Source organism: Cynara cardunculus (assembly GCF_001531365.2).
Source record: "Cynara cardunculus var. scolymus isolate 2C chromosome LG 10, CcrdV1, whole genome shotgun sequence".
In the NCBI taxonomy this organism is placed as follows: domain Eukaryota; kingdom Viridiplantae; phylum Streptophyta; class Magnoliopsida; order Asterales; family Asteraceae; genus Cynara; species Cynara cardunculus.
The window spans coordinates 4,995,333-5,005,820 of record NC_037537.1 but is presented as its reverse complement, the minus strand read 5'-3'; positions in this window follow the sequence as shown (position 1 = coordinate 5,005,820).

The following is a 10,488-nucleotide window of genomic DNA, read 5'->3' as shown; positions in this document are numbered from 1 at the left end:
TAATCAAAGCTTCCCCAATAAATTTTCTTACAATGGTAAATTACGTTTTTCGTCCCTGTGGTTTGTTAAAAATTGTGGTTTTCGTCCCCGTGGTTTTAAAATTTTGATTTTCATCTTTATGGTTTGAATTGATTTCTAGTTTCGTCCCTTAGGTCAAAATACTACTTTTAAGTATAAAAGACTAAAATAGAAATGAATTTAAATTTTAAACCATAGGGATGAAAAAAAAAACAATAAACTTAAAATCATAAGGACAAAAAAGTTAATGTATGATATCGTAATTTCAAAACCATAAATATAGAAATACAAAATTTCAACAAACCACAGGGTCTAAAAACGTAATTTACTCATCTTATAATTAAGAAGCTATAATTCACATTCAACAAATAATTAGTTTACTTAGCTTGTGTAACAACTGATGACATAACCTATGCAATGCAATATGATCCTTGCTGCTCACTGTTGACTCGGTAAAGCCGGTGGGTTTACACTACATTGGAAACTTTTGTCCATGGCAGTTGGCACACATGACACACCACCAGTATTATAAGGTTGGTTGCTGATACAGACTTCCTGTATAATATAATAGAGCTCTTACAACCTTCTTAACGCCCTTGTTGATTAAAATATTATGAAACAAAACAACCATCATTAAATTTTATCTCATCCATTCTTACTCGCATCATAACAAGAGTTTGTGGACACATCTCGATGTCTAGATTTTCTAAAGTTGCTCGTGCTCTTACCATCAATAATTGTAATACTCGCTAAGTACTCACTACGAGAATAAATATTTACTTGATTGTAAGCTCTCAAATTAACTCCCAAACTTAATATAAACTTTTAGGTTGATTAACATCAATTGTATAAATTTTCGTTGATCACATACTGTATGTATGTATGTATGTATATAAATGACCATGCATTTACCACCATTAGACCAAGATTTGGATAAATATATATGCATCTGTATTTATTTGTATGTCCATGTATAAAACCAGAGTCCAATGATAGATCCAGAAATTTCTTTGAATAGGTGCAGTGAATCAAAGGTTATTAAAGAAATAACGTGATATGCTATTGCTAGTGTCTCATGGGGAAAAATCACTCATCACCCATTTTCCTAATTCCTTCATGTTCCCTCAATGACAAGTTGACACATTATCTTATTACCCTTCCTCTCCCTACCACCACTCTATATATATATATATATATATATATATATATATATATATATATATATATATGAGTCTAATCAAATGAAAACTTATTAGTTTGTAATAACCGTAAAGTCCAATATCAATCATAAATTAATAGATAAATTAAGAATTTATAATTTTGATAATTTTTAATTAAAATTTTAATGCAAGAATATTTTAGTTATTTTCTCTCCTCTCTCCCCTCTCCGTCCCCCGACCTCCGTCCTCCAGCCACCTTCCTTCGGTGATACCACAGTGGTATCACAATGCATCTTATATGTGCATGGGTATCACACTGAGGTCGTTTGTGTGGTAGATCGAAGATATAATACAGTGGTATCACAATGCATCTTATATGTGCTTGGGTATCACACTGTGTCTTTTGTTTAACATAGTCAATATTTTTAGGTATCACAGTGGTATCACCAAAGGACGGTAGTCGGAGGAATCAATATTCTTAGGTATCATAGTGGTATAACCGGAGGACGGAGGACGAAGAGAGAAGAGAGGAGAGAGGAGATAAAATACTTAAAATRTCCTTGCATTAAAATTTTAATTAAAAATTATCAAAATTATAAATTTTTTAATTTATCTATTGATTTGTGGTTGAAATTAGATCTCACGGTTGCCACAAACTAGTCAGTTCTCCATTGAATGACCCATATATATATATATATATATATATATATATATATATATATATATAGGTTGGTTATTATACAACCCTTTACATTTGTACAACCAATACAACCCAATCTCAACCGTCCATTTAATTTGATGAATATGTGATTTCATTGAAGTTTTGACTATTTCCTAATATAAAATATTGACCATAATTAATGAACCCTATTCATCTTTCATAAATATTCAAATCATAATAAATAAACTTTCATCATTTCTATAAATATCTCAATTAATTGGGTTGCATTGGTTGTACAAATGAACATGGTTGAATTTGAAATATACCGTCTCTCTCTCTCTCTATATATATATATATATATATATATATATAAGGCTCCCTATTTTCATAAATGTCCATTACAGTTAGTATTAGTGTTATAAGTTATAACTTGCATATGTTGAAATTTGATTAACATAGAAAAGGGCAATTTTCGAGTCTAAAGGTAATTTTTTTCTTCTGGATAGGAATTATTTGGACAATTTGAAGGTGGGTTACAAATTAGTAAATTGTTTGATGTAGTCTAAAAAAGTAATTATTTAATACTTCATAATCTAAAGTATATTTAGTTAATAGTTATTTAAAAAAAGTATTTTTAAAACACATCAAGTTTCAATTTCGTCACATCAACATCATCAGTATATATTTTTAAACTATAAATAATTAAAATATATTTCTTAAAATAAAATCCAACTAGAAGTGCAATCCTTCCTTTTATTTAAAATTACTCTACATATAAGGATAAGGATATGTTAAATGTCCATCTACTTATTAATACCATCTTTACACGATTATAACTCTTTATTATATTATCAGTAAATATACATGATTTCATTTAATTTTGATGTAAATAAGTATGCATAATATAACACCTGTATTTTTGTTGTTGCTATTAAAATTTAAATATAGGAAAACGGTCGAAGAACGACGAAAGAGTGGTCCAGAAACGGCCTAGGAACGCGACACGACGACATGGGAGCCTGGCATGATGACATGGGAGCCTGGCATGATGACATGGGAACTTGGCATGAGGGTGTGGGAAAGCGGTCTGGGCTACTTGGCCCATTAGGTCGAGTAACCTTCTGCTTTGAGTTGCTGCATGCGGGCAACCTAGGTCGCGATCCAGGTCGCCTCGGGTGTCTATAACCTCTTAAACCCCAATTTGTTTAGCCATTTTCACCATTTCTTCTTCCAAAACTTCTTCCCTCTCTTTTGCTCTCATTTTTGAAGATCTTTAGAGTCTTTGATCCGATTTTGAGGCCTTGGAGGAGCATTTCTTGGTGGATTCAAGAGTATTTGGTATAAGTAGCCTTTTCATCTCTCAAATTTAAATATAAGGTTTTGAGCATTCTTCATCCTTTTTCATCTCCTTCCCACTTTGCTTTAGGTTTGGGTCTTTGTAAGTGGATAGGATCTTTTGGGAGTATTGGAGCTAAGTTTTAGAAGACTTGCTAGTAGATCTTAAGTCTTCATCAAAGGAAGTTAGTAAAACCTAGATTTTTAGCATATATCTAGCAATGTGAATTCTAGTTGCTTTGCAAAACTATATATATGTCAAACTATCTCCATTGAGTTTTGAACAGATCTCTATGGGTTTATTCCACTTTTGATAAGTTTTATGAACATTTGTGCTTTTGGGGCATATTTGAGTTATGAAATCTCTAAAATATGTTTATGGTATTTTTTTTATTGAGTTTTTTGAGACACCAAGTGATATTTATCCCATCAATTGAGATTTCTTGGATATTTGGATGATTTGGAGCAAAATATCATTTTGATTCTTGAAAAAGATATTTTGGATTATTAATGGTTTTCATTGGGTTTGTTAAACAAGTTGAAGTGTTTGTTGGCTTTAATTTGGTTCAAATGTGGTTTTGGGATTTCACCCAACTTATGAGCTTTTGATGGTGGCATATTAGCCCTTATGAGATTTTCACCTAAGTACATAAATCTTTGGATTACTGCCTTCTATTCCTTTGTGGGAGTTTTGAAATGGCAAACCATACGGTTTTAGACCTTTCGCTTTTATGCTTCAACAAAGTGATGGTTTATGGACCTATTCATATTATAGGTGCCATGCATTGTCTTAAACTTTTGGGAAATGTTTTTTTTATTAACCTGGATATCCAACCTATTATGTGAGCTGACTAATCCCAGGGCGACCACCTGCTTTGCAGATAGCCCGGAGGCACCGCATTTGAATCTCTTTGGCCACAAGGGGATTTTTATTTCTTCTTGGATTTGAACCTGGGACCTCCTGGTACTTTTGACCTTTGGAGCCAAGTTCAAACCAATCAGGCACCACCCCTTGTGGTTGGGAAACGTCTTTTCAGTTTATGTGATTCACATTGACTTTATTTAAATATTCAAGTGTTTTGTGGGGCCTATTGTCTTGATTTTAACTTATTAGGTTAACTATTATTGTATCCAAGATCACCAAGCTTAAAAATTGAAGAGGTCAAAGCTTAAAATCAACATAGCCAACGAAAGTCATTATTGTGCTTAATTGTAGTTTGACTTGTATATGTAGTCAATCATATAAAGAGCTTTGTGATAGTAATTTCCAGATAGATGGAGAATCTAGCCTAGAGAGAGAAGTTAGTGAGAGAAACATGTGTTAGAGAGAGAAACAATCAATGACATGATGATTTGAGCTTTAATTGTTGTTCTTGATTGTTTAGATACACCATTACTTGATCATTGTGGGATCTACAATTGGTATCAGAGCAACTTCAATTTGATTTGAAGAAGATTTGAGCAAAATTTTGAAGTTTTTCGTGTTTCTTGAAAAGCTTATTGTTTTTTATCTTGATTTTTATGGTTATGATGAATTTTGTATACTCTTTTGATATAGATCTATTTGAAACACATCATAGATCATTCCTGTGAATTTTCATCATTTAATTTGAGTTTTGATCATCCAATGAAGTTTTGGATGATTTTTGGATTTTCGAGTTCGTGAACGTTGGTTCTTGAAAAATTGATCAAATTCTTGTTTTTTGATTCAAATTTGTGATTGGAACCTTCATTAATCATCTTCCTGCATCATTTTCGAGCTTCATAACCATATTCTAATCATGATTTCTTGAGTTTTTGTGATTTCATGTTCGATTTGATCAAAGATTTAAGTATATCACAAGTTTTGAAGTTTTGGATATCTATCATACAGAAGTCCATGATAGTTGAGTATATCGTATGACATTGTGGCGGTATTTGGAGTATATCGCACGAGAATCCTGCGATAGTTGAAAGTATTGCATGATACTACATGCAATAGTTGAGTATATTGCACGACATTGCTGCGATAGTTGGAGTATATCACACAAGAAGCTTGCAATAGTTGAAAGTATCGCATGATACTATATGCTATAGGTGCATATATCCCATGACACTATTTGCGATAGTTGAGTATATTGCATCAAGCTTCTGCGATACTTTTACTGTTCATTCCTAGTATCGTGCGATATATAGGGTTTATCGCACATGTTATATGTGATAGTTTGACTTTATCGCATAGCATCCTGCGATAGTTGAGTTTATCGCATAAGACTCATGCGATATATTACTGATCATAGCAAGTTTTGTGCGGTATAAAAGTGTTGTGCGACTTATCGGGATCCCCGTGCTAAGTCACAGTAGGAGGACACTGTTCATTTTGGATTTTTCAAATCTTCTGATAATCATTTTCAAATTGATTAACAACCATTTTAATCAAGTAACAATGTCTTCTTCATCTTATGATTTGCAAAAGCAAATTTCTAAACTGAATGACAAAATTGCGGGTTATGAATTAAGATAGACCAACAACATGATAGTTATTCAGAAGTTGTTATTGGAGAAAACTTATCTTCAGGAAGATTTTGATAAATCAGAAAAGAAAAGAAAATATTTTAGAAAAATAGAATCTTTATTTGAGAGAAAAGATTTCTTATTTTGAGAAAAGTTTTGAAAAGAAAACAACTGATTTAGAAAAATCTTTGTTTGATGAGAAAAGTATTTTAGAGAAAACATTTTGAGTATAAAGAAAAAGATATCTGATAGTAAGAAGGATTTTGAGAAAGAAAGAAAAGTTTGTACAAATGAGGAGTAGTTTTGATGCTGAAAGAAAAGGCTTTGAAAGCAAAATTAAATCTTGTGAGGTGACAACTGTGATGCTTTCAAAGCAAATTTCTGAATTTGAAAAATTGTTATGATTGAAAGAAAAATAAGTTTGAAAAGGAAAAAGGAAGAATTTGAGGCTTAAAGAAAAGCTTTTCAAGCAAAGATTCTTGCACTCTCAAAGCAGATACTTGTTGGAAGAAATACTTTTGAGAGTAACAAGAAAACTACTCATAAGAAGAGTATTGAAACTTTTAAAGAAATATCTGATAAGAGGAAGAAGTTGGAATAAGATTTTGAAAATGAGAGAAAAATGTTTGAAAAATGTTTGAAAAAGAAATCTTATTTCAACGAAATTATCTGTATTAGAGTTAGATCTTGTGACTGAGCATAATTTGAAATATGGTTTTAAGAAGAAATATGATTTGGTTATGCAAGAAAGAAATTCTTTGTTTGACAAACTTAAGAAACTTGAAAAAGTTCTTGGAGCTGAAAACAATTTGAATTCTAGTTTGTCTGACGAAGAACGAGATCAATTTTTGAGCAAAATTGAAGAGCTTGAAGATGTGATTTCTAAACACCAAATACTTAAAGAGAATAAGTTGACATCTTTAAACAACTTAGTCCTGTTACTACTGTTCTTTCTCCTTATATTGATTCAATTGATTCTGATTTCGTGTTTTCCTATAAAACTGCTTCACGTTCAATTCATAAAATTGATCCTCTCTCCAAGCAGTGTCTATAAGGTTAAATATTCTTCAAGTGTTAAATCACATAGTTATTCTAACAGATATTCCAAATCATATAGTTATTCAAGATATCAGACTCATAATTCTAATATGTTTCACAATGATTCTATTGTTGGTTCAAATAATCATTCTACAAAGATGAAAATGGTTTGGAGAAGAAAATCAATTACTAATGTCTATGCTGGAAACAAGTCACATAAATCTTCTATAGTTGATACAAAGTCATTTGTTTCTAGGACTGATTTATTTTGTTATGTCTATCAGCAAGCTAATCAGTTTGATCCAAGAGAAGCTGTGTTGTTCAACATGTGGAACAAATGATTTTGTAAATCAAAGGTATGTTAATAAATGTTATGGTACTTATAGTATACCTGATTCCATGATTTCTAGCTTCAAAGCTAAGACTAACCTCCAAGGACCCATTAAACGTCCGATACCAAAATCTTTCTAATTTGTTTTGCAAGAAAGTCATGTGCATTCTTATCAGAATATTCACATCACATGACTGTACATTCAAAGGGTTATACTACTTTTGAGAGGGAGTACCATATTTTCTATAAGTAGGCAAATATTGATTTTCAAAGAACCATGGTAGTTCAATCTAAGAAACTTACTTGTGTTTGTTTCTTTTTCGATTTCAAATCAATTCTTAAATTGCCATATGTTAAATCTTCTTGAATTTGTTATTTCACGTCTCATAAATTCGTTGAAATTTTCGGTGGAAATACACTCGTTTGAAATCTTAATTGTTTTTATTGTGCGTCATTTCACATCAATGATTCAATTCGTATCTGATACATTAATTGACTTTTTATTCACAATTAAACATTCTAATAATTGAATATATGTTTGTAAACATCGTTCTTACTGAGTCATTTTGTTTAGCATTTGAATTTGTCTATTGACTCTTCTAATCATGAAAGTATCTCTTTAGAACTCGGTTTTCATGTCTAGACTTCTAGATAAATCAGTATAGAACTCGGATTTCAGTGTTTTGATTTCTGAACATATCAGTTCAGGACTCGTACTTCAAATATTGATTTCTGAAATTTTTCAAAGTATAATATCTTTGAATTTTTAGGATGTATTTCATAAAATCAATGTGTGAGATTAACTGTGCTTCAATGAGCTACCAGAATTGGTAGTTCTGCCCAAGAAGTAATCCTTGAGTGATTGAAAGGCTAGGGGTCGTAAATAAAAGAGTGGGGGGGGGGGGGGATAACTCATATGGTTGAGAAAATCTCATTGTGCTAAGCGGAAAAATGTAAATGAGAGTTTGGTTAGAAGTGAGGATATTTTATTAAAAATAGAGGGTGATAGAACAAAGTTAAAAGAAAAGAAAACTCTACCCTAACCACTTTAAGTTGGGAAACCACATTACTGCTGGTTCATAATTCTTTCATGACCATCATTGAAACAGGCAGTGAGCCTATGCCAACTCTTGATTTAACCCCTCCAGCTACTCATTACTTTCATAACAAAGAAACGTTTCAATTTTTCATGGGGAAGCAACACATAATCTATCTAGTTTTCATTTGGAAAACTTGGATATTGAAAAAGAAGGAAGTTTGACCCACCTTCACACTTCAATCATGCACATTGACTCTATCTTGAGCTTTAATGATAATATTTTCTTTTACACATTCACATTCACGAGTCTTAATGATTCACATTGCATATCTTTGTGATTATTCCAGAACAGTTTGAGAAGTTAGTTTTATAACTTTACTTCAATGATAACTGAAAGTCCTATTAGAGACAAATCAAAGACAACTCTGAACACAAATTATTTTAATTATTGTGATAATAGTTGTTAAACTGATCATCATCAGCTTCTGGAGGATCAGTGTTTGGTTGATTGCTAAATGGAGCTTCTAATTGTCCATAGTGATATATCATCCAATTTTCTAACTTATCATCATCTTCAGAAAAGGATTTACAGTTAGCTAATTGAGATTCATTAACTGTGACATGTATAGTTTCTTCTATGGTTTGTCGCATTTTGTTGAATACTCTGAAGGCTTTGAATATTGAAGAATATCCAAGAAAGATTCCTTCGTCAGCTTTGGGTTCGAACTTTCCAAGTTGGTCTCTGTTGTTAAGAATATAACAGTTGCAGCCAAATACGTGAAGAAAGCCGAGAGAAGGCTTTCTGCTATGGAAAAGTTCATAAGCCGTCTTCTTGAATCTATTGACGACCAGCGGTCGGTTCTAAGTAAAACAAGTAGTGTTGACAGCTTCAACCTAGAATTGAGTAGGAAGATGAGATTCGCTCAGCATGGATCGAGCGGCCTCAATGATTGTTCAATTTCTTCTTTCAGCGACCCCATTCTCTTATGGAGTTCTCACATAAGAAAAGTTGTGTGAGATTCCCTTGTTCTCAAAGAAGTTATCAATGGTACTGTTCTTCAATTCAGTGCCATGATCACTCCTGATAGATTGTACTCTGATGTTGTTTAGTACTTCTATGCATTTGATAAACGAAATGATTTCTTCAGGTGCAACACTCATAGATTTGAGAAAGAAGACCAAAGTGTATCTGGAATACTCATAAACAATGACAAGTGTATATTTCTTTCCAGCAATAGATTGCACGTTCACTGGACTAAAGAGATCCATGTATAGTAGCTGAAAAGGAGAGGTCACTGAAGAGATTTGCTTAGATTTGAAGCTAGCCTTTGTCTGCTTTCCCTTTTCACATGTTGAGCAAAGAGATTCCTTTGAAAAGGAGTGTTGAGGAAGAACAGTGACAAGATCCTTTTAAGACAGTTCACTAAGTGTCTTGAAGTTGAGATGAGAAAGCCATTTGTACCACAACCAGTTGATATCTGAAGAGGTTTTAGAGAGAAAACAATTATTTTCAGTTAGAGGATAATCCATGTTGATGGCATACACATTCTCTAGACGAGAACCTGTATGGGAAATATTTTCATCTTTATTAAGAACATAACATGAATTCTTAGAAAATTTCACTGTGAAATCTTTATCACACTGTTGACTGATGCTAAGAAGATTGTGCTTCAGTCCTTCAACATATGCAACACGTTTGAACGAAGTTACACCATTGGTTAATATACCAAAACCTTTCGTATATCCTTTTCCATTTCCTCCAAAGGTTAAGTAAGGACCTCTTTCATCTATATATTCAGTGAGCAGGGTTTTGTCTCTAGTCATGTGTCTTGAGAATCCACTGTCAAGATATCAAATGCTTTTGACTTCCTGCACAAGAAAACATATTAAGATTTCTTTGGTACCCATTTCACAATAGGTCCAGTGGAGTTAGAGGCAACATCCACTGACGCTGAAGACTCAGGGTCAACAGGTGTCTTCACTGAGTCTGAAGAAGAGGCTTCAGTTGTCTTTTTCATCTTGGTTGTTTTCACAACTTTGGTGGCAAATTTCGCCTTCATTGATTTTTCAGCCTTAGTTACTTTCTTTACCTTAACTGGCGGACAAAGTTTGGTAGCAAAAGGACACTTACTGGCAATATATGTAGATTCACCACAATGTCTACCCTTCCTATAGCTGAAACCAGCTTTAGGGCCAAATGGGTCCAGGGGAATGGAAGAGGGACAAACTCTAACGATTCCTTTCTCATTTGTTCGAGGAGGAACAACTGAGGATTTGGATGCTGTTAGCTCTCATTTCTTTAAATGTAAAAGTATGGAAAAAGTAATACTGTAAGGGTTGACAGAAGTCGATCTGTCACAGAAGACCACAGAGGACCAACAGCAGAAGATGCTCAAGCGTACAAGTCTCAAGT